At 40.1% G+C, this 13,679-nt stretch overlaps 1 pseudogene; it reads left to right on the forward strand.

The window, feature by feature from the left end:
* Positions 1–693: 693 nt before the first annotated feature.
* On the forward strand, positions 694–11,533 carry LOC146482814 (uncharacterized; annotated as a pseudogene).
* The last annotated feature ends 2,146 nt before the right edge of the window (positions 11,534–13,679 follow it).

The following is a 13,679-nucleotide window of genomic DNA, read 5'->3' on the forward strand; positions in this document are numbered from 1 at the left end:
AAACTATAAGCCCATACAATCAAAGGCTGCGACTACCTAGTCAATAAAATATAGGGTAAACATGGTCACGTGGTTATTTCTGCTGTTTGCAGTAAACGTAATTCTGAATCTCTCCATTATATCCTCATTAGTGTGTTATTGAGGTAACGAAATACCCCAAGTAGTTTAATGCTATTCTTGTTTTTGATGTCTTTTAGACTGTCTTGCAGCGATTCTGGGCCTTTAGAATTTGGATTTTGACCCCAGACTCTAAATTCGTAGAACGGCCTTACCTTGGGGCAGTGCATTAAACAGCACCTTTCGGAACTTCTCCAATTATTGAACTACGGCCTCAACTAAAGGACTTAGCACACAGCAGTTAGAGATCGGATTCTTGGTTTGGAACCAAAACAAAGTAAACAGCACCAAAGGAAAGTATTGTAAATCAGCCTTCCAGTAAATTGTTGCTTTATAGAATTTTCCGGCATCTACGGACTCAAAAGCTAACCAGCCACCTTGGAAAACATGTTACAGAGTGCGCAGAAAGAACTGTTGAATACGCGCTCTCACTTCAGTGACTACACGTTAGGATTCCACATCACAGATTCAAAAGCTTAATGGAAACCAGCTTTTCCTAGGGTCGAGGTCTTTTCTTCGGAAGCTGAAAGAGGAGTGGATCAAGAAGGTTTAAGAATTCAAACAAAAGGAAGTGAACTTCACCATGGCCAATCTAGAGAACAAAGAAAAGGGAAGAAATATCGCGTGTTTTTTCTTCTTCGGAGTCCTGTCTTTAATCTACGACGAAATTTGCTTGATTGCAACAGAAGACATTCTTGCAGGATCTACCATCGCCACAGCAACAGTTATTCTATCCATTGCAGTGCCAGTGTTGGTTGTAAAGCTAACCGCACCGTGGTTCTTACAACGTTTCTCATGCCGGAAGAAAATATCCCTCGTGATCCTGTTTTTATCTGGGGACTTGTAACCTTGGTTTCCTCGCCGCGTATCCCAGGAAGGCTTGCGGGTGTGAGTATTGTGGAGTCTGGAGTAGCTACTAGTGAAATAACACTGCTTTCTCTCACTGCGTTTTATGAGCATATTACAGTGAGTGCGTTTGTGGCTGGGATGGGAGTGTCTTCATTTGTCGGTCCTCTATATTATACTAGTAAGTATGTAAGCTATAGTCGCTCGTTGATGCTAAGGAAGCGTTTACACGAACGTGGTTTCAAATCGTCAAGGTTTCATACCCTTGAAACCGCATCGAGAATGGTACGGTTTCAGAGCGTTTACACGGTGCCAAACTCACGGTTTTCAAGTGCTTACGTTATGCCGATCTCGTTCCCAGGCACTCATTTTGGAGGGAGGGGATCTGGGTTCGATTATTACGCCGCCATTTCGTTTCTGTCAACATGGCGAAAAGTAGTGCACAATTCTCATGGACTGACGACGAAGTAGAACTCCTGTTGAAAGTTTGAAAGTAATTAATGAGTACAAAGTCAGTAAAATGGCCGAGGCTCACTATTTTAAATATTCGCGCCCAAGTGAAATTTCGTGCTAAAATAGCAATCGTATTCAAATCGATGCGGTTTCGCTGTTTACACGACAGATGAAACCGTATCGCTTTGAAAACGCTCCACTTTTGTCAGCGTTTTCAAATCGGCCCGGTTTCGGTAACGGTCTCGACGGGCGTCGTGTAAAGAGAAGCCAAGTAACCGCATCGAAAGCGATGCGGTTACAAATGAAACCGCTTTCGTGTAAACGCTGCCTAAGCTGCCTGTAAGGCTGAAGCTTAACCCGGTTTTGTGTTGTGAAGTAAACAGACAAAATAGCAGTATCACTACTCTCTCTCTCTCTCTCTCTCTCTCTCTCTCTCTCTCTCTCTCTCTCTCTCTCTCTCTCTCTCTCTCTCTCTCTCTCTCTGTAGATGAAAAGTGTGGCACTTTTTTAACAATTTCTCTCTTTTGTCAAAACTTTAAGAAATTATCGTCGTTTCTCACGACACCTTCACTACAACTACAGCAAGGCACCTCGCATCTCCCATTAAAGTTTCCAATTCACAGCATTATTTGGCGTTCTTTTAGGATGCATTTTACATCAAAAAGGGTACGAAAGTGCCACAGTGAAGGGTAATGAACACAAAAGAAAGGTAAAACTCAATTTTACCCGGAATGAATAGATAGATCAAAGGCCAGTAAATGCTGGTATATTCCCCCGCCCACCCCAATAATTTTACAAAAGGTTTTGTAGACTTGACCAGAAGTTGAGTTATGATGGTAAGAATTTTAACCGGTGTTCAAGTTTCCTGTTCGGGAAAAGGCCAAAAGTTTACATTTTTTATTTCAAAGAAAGATAGTGTCTTTGTTAATTAACGAAAAAATCTGAAACGAAGTTATGTTATAACCCTTCTATCTAGGATTATCGTCACCAAGTTAGAGCTTTGTAGCTTGGACCGTTTTGCCGTTATATCTATTTTTTTACAAGCATCTTTTGCCTCGAAGCCGCGTTTCAAAAGTGCCACAATTAGTAAAACGCAGCCAGAAATCGCGACTTAAGGAGAATTCAACTTCTATTGCTCCAAATTTCCCATCCCTTGATCCAGATACTGTCTGATTATAGGTCTCCTTCTCCTCTTAAAGTCAAGGTTGTGGCTCTAAAGGTACTGATTACAATTAAGGAAATGTGCACTAGCCTTCCATGAGTAGTTAACAACAAACAGGCTTTGGGTGTTTCAGTGCACACTGTCTTCGAAGGGGGAGTTTAAATCATGTGTTTTTCCTTGCAATTGATTTTATAACATAACACAAATTAGTAGTCACTTCGTTTTACACAACACACTCACTACAACCGCAGCTCAAAGTACATTGCAAGTTTCAGTAATGTTTCATATTCACAGAACAACTGAATGAAGCTCTAGGCCAAATTATGAGGTGATTTGAATCAAATTCACGGCATAGTTCCCCTCCCTAAAAAGATCAAAGCTATGATCCTGCACAGAAAATGCTTTGTCGGTCCACTAAGTACACTGATACTTTGTCATCACCCTGTGAAATGGGTGTCAGTGCCAGACCGATGGGATTGTAACGATAGATGATACATTGACATGGCGCAAGCAAGCGCATACAGACGAAGTGAAAAGCACGACGTCGACCACAAAGCATACTTTTAGACTTGTGTTGAAGTACTTTTTCCATCTGTAATGTACTCGCGGGTGATGTTGTGGGTTGGCCTGTACCAATTAGGATGGATTCAATGTATTAGAAACTATGTACTGCGGCGCAGCCAGAATCAATCTTCCTTGGAACATGCCTAAAAAAAAAAGGTCTTGTACATTAATAGGTGGGTTCCATTCGGCGATCGAACGGCAACTTTAATATAACAAATATGTATATATAATAACCAAATGCCGGATAGTAGGCCTAAGGAAACCCAGAGAAACAAAGAGAACAGGCATCATGCAATGAAGACACTCAAAGAGATGCACATGCCACAGTTCAATACCGTAAAGCCGCGGCCACACGAGCGATTTTTTGTTCGCGCAGGTGATGCGATTTTTTCAAATTTTGTCGCTTCGCCAGCGTGAGAGGGTGGCTATACGAGTGACGAATTCTAGCGAGTTTGACGACAAATTGAAAGCCGCGTGAATCGCATACTTCAAGAGACCTGGCGCTATAAACAGACATGGCGGACGGCCCTTTCGGAAGAGGATATTGTTTTATCGACTATTTGCATTCTTCGTCTTGACGATAAAAGGCAAACGAAGGAAGAAGAAAATTAAGAAAAGGTCAACATGGGTCCGTCCGTGGCTCGCAAAGAGAAAGGATCAAGGACTTTACCATCAACTTCTGATCGATATTTCGTTGATATCCCGGCGTTTCCCGAGCTATTGCGGATGACGAGGCTTAGTTGCAGGGTGGCTACACGGGCGCTATCTCTACGATTTTGTCGCGAAAATTTCAATTCTGGCGACTTTTTTCTTGCAATTTTTCACCTGTCGCGTCGCAAGTTCGAGGGGGGCTACAAGTGCAATTTTCATCTTGCGCTGGTGACGCGACAAAATTTGAAAACATTGCATCACCTGCGCGAGCAAAAAATCGCTTGTGTGGCTGCAGCTTAACTATATGAAGGATTCTATTGCCCGTACAGTGGACATTTTGTGAAACATTTTATTAACCGAAATTGATAACCTTAACACAGCAGGGGAATGTTTTAAAGTTGCGAAAAAATCGAGTGCACTCCACATTCTGCATTTTTACATAACATCGTCACAAGCAACGTCATTGGGCTATACAAACCACACAGACCGTTTATATCACTAGCTCCTAATCCCATTGGAGGCATATTTGTAATGTTTTTATATTCGCAAAAGGTAACTATAGTAAGCATATTTTAATGGTTTTATCTCCGCAAAAAGAAGCTGTTATTTGTAGCTTTTAAGTATTCTACTTTTACACGACCCCACAAGGGGCACCGCTTTAATTTTCATTGTGTATAATCTTATCTTATCTTATCTTATCTTATCTTATCTTATCTTATCTTATCTTATCTTATCTTATCTTATCTTATCTTATCTTATCTTATCTTATCTTATCTTATCTTATCTTATCTTATCTTAGATAACCCTGTAATCGTAATACTCTGTTAAAAGATGGATGAAAAGTTTGTTCAAGTTTCCCTTTGAGAATACAACAAACGGTTATTTGGCATTGTAACCGAATATTACACTGCACACTCCGCTGTAAGGATTTGCCGAGAGTCTTCCGCTCGCAGTGAACAAAAAAAATAACATTGTACGCAGCAATCCTACAACAGTTCAAAACCTCACGTGCATCTTACTTAAGAGAATTGCCAATCCTGGACATATGGCCAACGCCAACTTATATCCACATGACAGTGACCAACTCGAAAGCTCATAGGCTACTTTGGTCACTGTACACTATAATTACTGTTTATTCTAGTTAATGTCTATCTGTACTTTTATTTAGAAAAATTATATAGGGTCTGATATTTAGCTTTTCTGTAAACAGTGTTCAATAAATAAAATTGAAAAATAAATAAATAATTAAGGGCGGTTTCCGCCTTTTTTCACTGCGCGTGCATTCAGCGTCTTATAGGACTACGAAGAAAAATTTTTGATTTTTTTTGTTGAGGACGTTTCTTATTAATTCAAGAGTATTTTCCCGTGGCTTATGCCAACTATGCGGGGAAAGAAGATATTATTAATAATGGATTAGTTATTAAGAAGAGAGTTCTCGGCAGTGTAACGTTTAGACCAACACAAAGGAAACGTAGGAGAAAAATGCGGATACTTTACTTCCTGTACAACAGCGAGAGGAGATCTACCATGGAACAATAGCCTCCTGAGGTGTTTTTAACTCGTGAATGCGCGCATGTGCAATGAACGAGTGATAGCGATGGTGGGGTTTTCACTTGGTTGATTGGTTGGTTGGTGGGTTGTTAACTTTCAGGCATGCGCAGTGAATAAGTAATCGTAATGTAACGGAATTAGAAATAGTAGTAGAAATTTTTGTTCGATTTGTGGTTTTATTTAGTTTTTGAAAGAACTGCAGTGTTTTAAATTCAATTAGGTGAAAAAAAGAGAAAATGTTTCCATTGCGCATCAGAATAATCTTATTCAAACTGTAGAAAATAACTTGACGATCATTTAGTGCAAGAATGGAGATTTTTCGTTAAATCTGAGCAAAGTTATAAGTTTTTTCGTTTTTGCACAAAGTTTGGTTTCTTAAATTCAATTACAATACTTTATTATTAATTAGTGAAGTGTCGGCATGAACTTTGAATAAAAAACACGTGGAATTTTTTTTTTAATCGGCGCATCAGAATAACCTTATTCAACGTTTAGGGAATAGGTTTACAATCATCTTAGGACAAGAATGGTTATTTCTCGTTACATGATCGGGCAAAGATATAATTTCTTTTAGCTTTCAAGGTAGTGTAGTGTCTTAATTTCAATTACTGATGTGTCAACTGCATTCACGAGTTGGCTCACAGGAGCCTTTGATTGTTCAGCTGTGTGCGGTCCAACCAAACCTAATTTTCCGGTTCACTGACTGAATTTAACAATGAGAACCGGTTGGGTACATTTTAAGCCCAGATTGGCAAGAAATGCTTCGTCCTAGTTCACGCAAGGTACCAAAATAGGCATAAAAAGAATTAATCGTCAACAGTTTTAATTCTGCAAAGGCATCCGCTCGTTATACAGTCCAGGGCTGCTGTGCTGAGTGCCAGGATTCTCTTTTCGCTGTTGTTTAGGGACTTGTTAAAAAGTATAGGGTGGGGTGGGCCGGAGCATTTGGAAATGTAGTGGATCAAAAAATTCATGGCCTACCCCCTCCCCTCCTTTTGGCACAAAACTGACTGACCCACCCCTAAATGAAGGTTGAAAATTACATGACCCACCCTCTATTAAGCATGGATTATTTTTGTTGCAACGCAATCCATGGAAATTATAAACCTCCGGCCTCGCTTCGCGAGGAATTAAGTTTAGCGAGGTACACGTAACGATACATCGCTATCACTGTCACTCCAACTGTTGCAAGCCAGTTTTGCGAGAGGGATATTGTCATTATCGGCGGTATCACTCCCAGTTTCCTGCAGAACACAGTCTTTGCTTGCTTCTGAGCTGCTGAAACTCAATCCAGAGCCACTTCTGCCTTTGCCAGTGGATACACTGTCTATGGCTGCTGACAACCGAATGCGAGCTGATACTAAGGCAAGCTTGTTTTGCTTCCTTTTTTTTTTTCGTTTTTTTTTTTTTTTTTCGGTTGTCAGCTTGTGACGTTCGATATACAGATTAAGGACAGAAACGCTTTGCTTTCTCAGCAAATCCTTAATTAATTACAGAGGAGTTCCTCCCACTCCACATCCTCATAGGTCAAGTTACTCTCCTTTTCTGCTTTCTCCCTTCTTTCTATTTCTCTCTTTTGTTTCATCATGTTAAGGCAAGCAAGGTGATGGATGTGTTTTACTACAAGGTCTACTTGAGTCTCTACTTCTCATAGAAAGCTTGAATGTTGCTTTCTTTTTCTAGTGAAATTTCACCTGTAGGTTGGTTGATAAATGTGTGCCTCTTCCTCTAAAAGATAGAATGACCCACCCTATGCCAAGGACTCAAAAACTGACGACCCACCCCCTCTCTGCCCCGGCCCACCCCACCCTATACTTTTTGACCGGTCCCTTAATGGCCATGGCTTATAAAATAGGAAAAACTGTTCGGTCGGAAATGTTTGCCAGCTAACTTCGTGAGAGACATTCGTCTCCGATACAAATCGTGCTTCGTAAATCGTAAATGTTAGGATTTTTTCCATAGAGCCAAAACATTTTTCTTGCTTTCAAAAGGTCATTTGTCTGTTATCTATCCAGAAAAACTTTAGGGGAGTGTCAAATATACACCGTATTACTCTTAAGGACGGTGCCTACTATTGTTACTGCACATACGTTCTGCGCATCGCGAGATACTCAGGTTTCCTATGGGTGGTGCCTACTAATACACGAATGTTTCTGCGCGGTTTAAAACTATACGGAGAAAGCAGAACTTACCAAATGCCTTTGGTATCTCAAAAGAAGATTGGGGGTAACCATGCATTTTTCAGAGAAAATTAAGCTGCAATTTAGGAAAAAAATCCCATACATTGCTTTTTATTTTGGCGCTTCTTAGAGATATTGTTGCATAATTATCTCTGAAAAACGGGTGGTTACCCCCAATTTTCTTTTTGGATTCCAATAGGCCTTGCTAAGATCTGCTTTTCCCGCATAGTCATAAACCGCACAAAAATGCTTCGGTATTAGTAGACACCGTCCTTAATACAGGATATTGAAAGAGAAACCCGGCCGCGCGTAACAGGACAGGGTACATAATATACAGGTTCTGGTTCCATTGTGTCACGGAAGTACTGTGCTATTCAAATATTTGGCGTACAAGAGTTCTAGGTTACAGTTCATGTCTTCTACATTTCATTAAACGTTGCTGTTCAAAAAATTTGCTAGTGTTTGGTGGCTCTCTCGTTTTCTCTACATAATTCTACAACGGGCAACAAAACAATTTCCCGAGAAAATGCCATGAAAATGTATCTCGGAACTAAGGTAGTCTGATTTTCTTGTGAATATATGTGATTTTTATTTAGTTTCCTGTAATATACGTGCATTCTCATCATCAGCTTGTTCCAAAATGTTGTTGCGTTGCAAGTGACAACAAGAATTGTCTCGTGTAACAACACCTGTAGTTCTTAAAGTAGTACTCAAGAATACAATTTCCCTCCACCAGAATGCTATCTAAAAGGGAAATATTGTTTGAAGTCGTCATCAGTAACACTTGAGCACTTTCCTTCTAATTAATATGCCCCTTATTTTCAAAAAGATCACGAAACTTTTTAATTTGTAACACATGTTTCGATGTGTCTTACATCTTCGTCAGTTACAAAATAATTTGAAAAAAATGTTTGAATTTATTTAACAAATAGATTCCATTTCACCGTGCGTCTGTACTCTGACAACGCACAGATGACGTCAAAACGTGGTGAGAACAAAGAAGTACGCTACGAGCTGCAGGCGAGTAGCGTGACTGATGTTCTCACCACGTTTTGACGTCCTCTGTGCGTTATCAGAGTACAGACCCACGGCAAAATGGAATCTATTTGTTTTATACAATAACCAAGACATTTCAACACATTTCGTGATCTAGCATCGCGTTGCCTGAGCTGAGTCAAAAACTTTCCAGCAAACTCAGTTTTAGACTACTGCACACCAGGCCTGACTGCACGCATGCAATTATGATCTTCTAAATTAGAGTATAATCCGAAAGAATTTCACTAACAATATTTTCAAAACTAACCCTTATTCCAGAAAGAAATCCTGACCCCAAAATATTACAGCATGTAAGTCACTTCACTGCGATTTGTAATCGATTACTCGCCATTACCGGATTTCTATCGGCGACATATTTCGACAAATATTTGCTTCCTTTCACGTCACAACAAAGTTCTAGCTTTCCTATCCTGGTTGAGGTCACTCTAAACGGTCTTTGTCCAATTTTTTATTGGGCAGTTTTCCTTTCCTGCGAACAATTTGCCTGTGTTTCTCCGTGACTCACAAAAACAGTTTGCAAAACTTTGTTGACCAGTCGCTCTCGCTGGACTCTAAAATCATGATCACGTGCGCCGGTCACACCACTCGATGATGTCAATCGTGCGTCTATACTCTAATCACACACTGCTCTAGACCAATCAAAACGCGAGGTTTACAGAGTTTGTTGTATAAATCAACGTTAACAAAAAAATAAAAAAAGAACGTAGATGGAAACAAAGATTAAAGTGAAGGTGTTAGGTTGACGTAGTTTACTTGTTCATTGAGAATGGGTTTTTCCTTGTTGATGTGCGTAGCTAATCACTCTGTCGCTGTCCTACTTTGGAGTAAAAGTACCCTTAGACGTCCATTAAATGTTAGCTATATCTTGCATTTCGCAAGGTAGTTTGAAATTGAAATTGCCACACCAAAAACTGACATTGATTGATCCATTGCTTTCGAGATGATTGTTTATCACTTAATTGATAGGAAGCGAGGCCTTTAATAAACTTTTGACGCTGGTATGATGTATAAGGAATGGAATCCTTGCTTCACATCGTTTTCTTCTGGTAGCCTTAAGACTGCACCTGTATACAAATCATTAATTAAACGTGAAAACGAATGTTACAAGAACGACACCAAGTTACAAAATTGCTTCTTAGTTACAAAAGTGCCACCTGAAAAAGTGACAAAAGTGCCATTAGTGTGAAAAGTGCCACTAATGGCACAAGTGCCACCTTTAAAAGTTACAGAAGTGCCACAACTGGCAAAAGTGCCACCTGTAAAAGTTACGAAAGTGCCACAAAGTTTCAAAAGTGCCACTTCACGTTACAAGAGTGCCACTTTCATGTTACAAAAGTGCCAATACATCTAGCTCACTCTCTCTCTCACTCTCTCTCTCTCTCTCTCTCTCTCTCTCTCTCTCTCTGTCTCTCTCTCTCTCTCTCTCTCTCTCTCTCTCTCTCTCTCTCTCTCTCTCTCTCTCTCTCTCTCTCTCTCTCTCTCTCTCTCTCTCTCTCTCTCTCGGCTGGATAGGACTTAGATAACTGGGATCATACAGAGCCTAAAATGGGGCCCAGCAGTTCGTATAGGAAGCGACAGTGACTTCATACAGTGTACAAACTGATAGATGAATTTTTCAGTCAGTAACACAGGCATACTCGGAAAAAGAAAATCCTAATTCTCCCAACAGGAGTCAAACCTGTGACCTTCCGATTACTAATTCGGATTCTCCATCACTAAGATATACAGAAGACTCGCAAGAAACGTAAGGCCATTTACGGCCAACACAGAGATACTCGAACTGACTAACTGATTGAAAAACTCCTATCACAATTTGGAAGTAAAAAGGACTTATCAATAACCCGCATTTCGCTCCACTCTGGGACTTCTCTTATCCTTCAATGGATTAGGGTTAGACATATGAAAATTACACCGATAGTTTTGGTCCTTGTTTTATAGAGTCCAGTTAGCCCCCCAAACCCCATCAGCCAACTCTGTGAGTCATTTTATTCCTTGCGATTAGGCTATTTTGGTCCTAGTTTAGACAGGCCAAATTAACCTGAAAATAGCGTTGCAATTTACTCGACAAATTCAAACGCACCTAATTTGGGGCTAAGCCATATATTTCGAATTTATAGTGTAAGCGTCTCTTATCTCATTGCCAGGTTTGACCACGTGGACTTGTCTTTCACCTCGGACTACAATTATGATAACTATTCTATGGCCCATTCTGCTGTTCCTCCTTTACGCTCTCCTGGTTAAGGATGCAATCGGCAAAGAAATGGAACCTGCTAACAACGACCAGAATCCACCGGAAGAAGACAAGTTTCTTGCAAGCAGACATACCATCTCATTCTCGGATAGATTACATGTTGCTAAACACATACTCCCATATATTTTATTCCTCTTCATAACATACTTTTCCGAGTACCTTTCAAATCACGCCATTATTACCACCTTGGCGTTCTCAAACGCGCCATCCAACCCGCGGGACCATTACCCTTATTACCTACTGGCCTATCATGTTGGCAAATTTATGGGCCGGTCACACTTGTTTCTAGTCTCTGCAGCTTGGCTTAAGCTGGTATTGTACATCAGGGTCAGACGGACTTGGATTTTAGCATTGACAGCATTTTTACACGGCGTTTTTTTCTTCCTCGCCTCATGGTTTAGATTTCTTCCTTGCGTGGAAATTATCATCGCGTTGTGTGCTACTGAGGGTTTCACAGCGGGATCAATGTATTTAAACTCGGTGCATACGGTTTCAGACTTGATAACGCATCCAGAGAAAAGAGAATTAGCACTTTGCTTGTTAACCGTTGGAAACGCTTGTTGAAAACTTACAGCGGGGTTAATAGGTTTGTTTCAAGAACCATTTCTCACCAAACACTGCATTGAAGAGCTTAAGCTCGGAGAATATTGTTTAACTAGGCATGCGCGTAAAGCTGGTTGGAATAAAAATTTAAACTGTTAAAAACGTTTTGAGTGGAGTGTTCAAGAGATGATTCATTTAGTGTAATAAAGAGTGCGAGTTTTTTTTAACCTGTGTTAGAGGCGAACGGGGGAGAAGATAGGTACTGCCCCATCTGTCGCGCACCTTCGACCGAGTCTCATTAAAATGTAATACTCTAGGAAGAAGGCAAATTAAGTGTAACTGTGAGGAACATCATATTCGAAAGAGAGATAAACAATTAAACGAAAAAAAACAAATTGTAAATTATTTGTATCATTGGGGTAAGGGATTAAGCGTGACGACAAAAGCGCCAAAATTATTTCTGGTAGATAGTAATGTCGTCACTTCAAGATTGAAACAGCGTGCGTACGCATTTTAAAGGGCTAAGTGAACTACACCTAATAACGACTCCATAGCCTAGTTGTTCAAAGCCCAATCAAGCTAACCCTAAGTTAACGACCCTAGGTTATTCGACTTCAATTACTATCAATAAAGATTCTTCTAAAATCTTTTTCTTCTCAGTTTTGACTTGGACTTTCTTTACCATTAGCTTAAAATTAGACGTAAAATATATTTTTTAACAAGCGAGACAAAAACTGCGGTTAATTAACTTTAGTCATGGATTACCGTAACCTCGTTCCCAGGCTTTAACGGTGCAAATCCATGTAACCGAGCTTATATTTGAGGCTTTGGAGGCGAGGGTGATGAGCTCATCACTGACGTCATATTTGATGGCGCACAAAGAGCGAGGCTGGGATGACCTTTAATCGGATTTCGAACAACCGGACCCAGCGTATTACAAAGGTAGAGATTCTATCATTTTCGGTCTTTTTGGAAAATCATAACATCCATTGTAAGGTAATTTCCACAACAGAGATGAGATATGTATGAATTTTGATCTCTAGAAGCAATTGATTTTTATTTTTGACAACCAAAATAGCTCTCTGTAATAAGAAAGACGAAGATTCCGGAAAGATCTAAATCTAGGTGACTTCAAATTGTTCCAAATATAGTAAAGGGAAGTCGTGAATCACGAAACAACAGCAGCACACGATCAAACGTTACAAAGGAAAGCAGTTACAGTTATTCGATGTCTTTATTGAAGAATAAAGACCATCGAAAACTTCTAGCCTGCGTTCTAGCCAGGCGCATGAAAAAATATACAGGACGGGATAAAGAGCGTGGAGCGCGACGGAGAGAGACACGCGAGGGCGTTTTTCTTCCTTATGCGCCGGTACGCAGGCTATGGAACTTCAGGACTATGTCAGAAATGTATGTGTGAGAAATTTGACGTGGTTGGTTAGTGTTGATTGACTTTGATGATACCATGGCAACCAATGTTTTAAAAGACAGTTTTATTAGAAAATAGAAAATCCCTTTCAAAATGAAAAAAAAATCCCTCAGTTTTCACGTAGTTTTTCTGTTTTTTTTTTCTTTTTTCTGATATAAGTGTTCCTTAAGTTGTTTTGATTACTATTTGTTTAAATCTGGCGCTTTCCTGAAGTTTTGGGAAAATCCAGAAATCCAAGATGGCGGATCCGCAATATGGCAATAATGACCTAATTACACGTCATATGGCGTCATCTGCTCGCAATGCGGACCTCAAAGGAGACATCTTCAGGCGTACTATCTATTTTTTAAACCTTGCTGTCATAGCTTATATACTTTCGAATGTTCGAATGGGGGGGGGGGGGGTATAAGCCCTACCCAATGCCCCAGGAGACAAAAAAGCCCGGGGCCCGTTTCTTAAAAGTCCCGGTAACTTACCAAAGAAAATGAAAACTTAAGCGTCGTGTGCTCACGTTCTCTACAAAACCTTAAATGTGGTCATTTCACGTTGATGTTTTGTAGAGGACGGCAAAGAAATGTATTAAAATGTAAACTGCACATGCAGAGCGATTGTTCTTTGATCATTAAACCTATTGTTTTGCGGCGTTGTCGTTGCCTTCGCCGTCGTCGTTGCTCAAGCTCCCTAAATGACTGAGTTTCAACGGTGAAGGTTTATGCATTGTATATAGCAGACCAATATCGCACCGGGGATGGGGGAGACGGCAAACAGCAACAGAAAATATGTTACTTAATCAGTAAAATTGCTGGAATATAAATACAAGACAAGATCAAAAGGATTAATGTTGTAAGGTCTTGTAATAATCCCAACAGAATTTGA

The sequence above is a fragment of the Pavona decussata genome, unplaced genomic scaffold, assembly GCF_977016875.1.
Source record: "Pavona decussata unplaced genomic scaffold, jaPavDecu1.1 SCAFFOLD_43, whole genome shotgun sequence".
Classification (NCBI taxonomy): domain Eukaryota; kingdom Metazoa; phylum Cnidaria; class Anthozoa; order Scleractinia; family Agariciidae; genus Pavona; species Pavona decussata.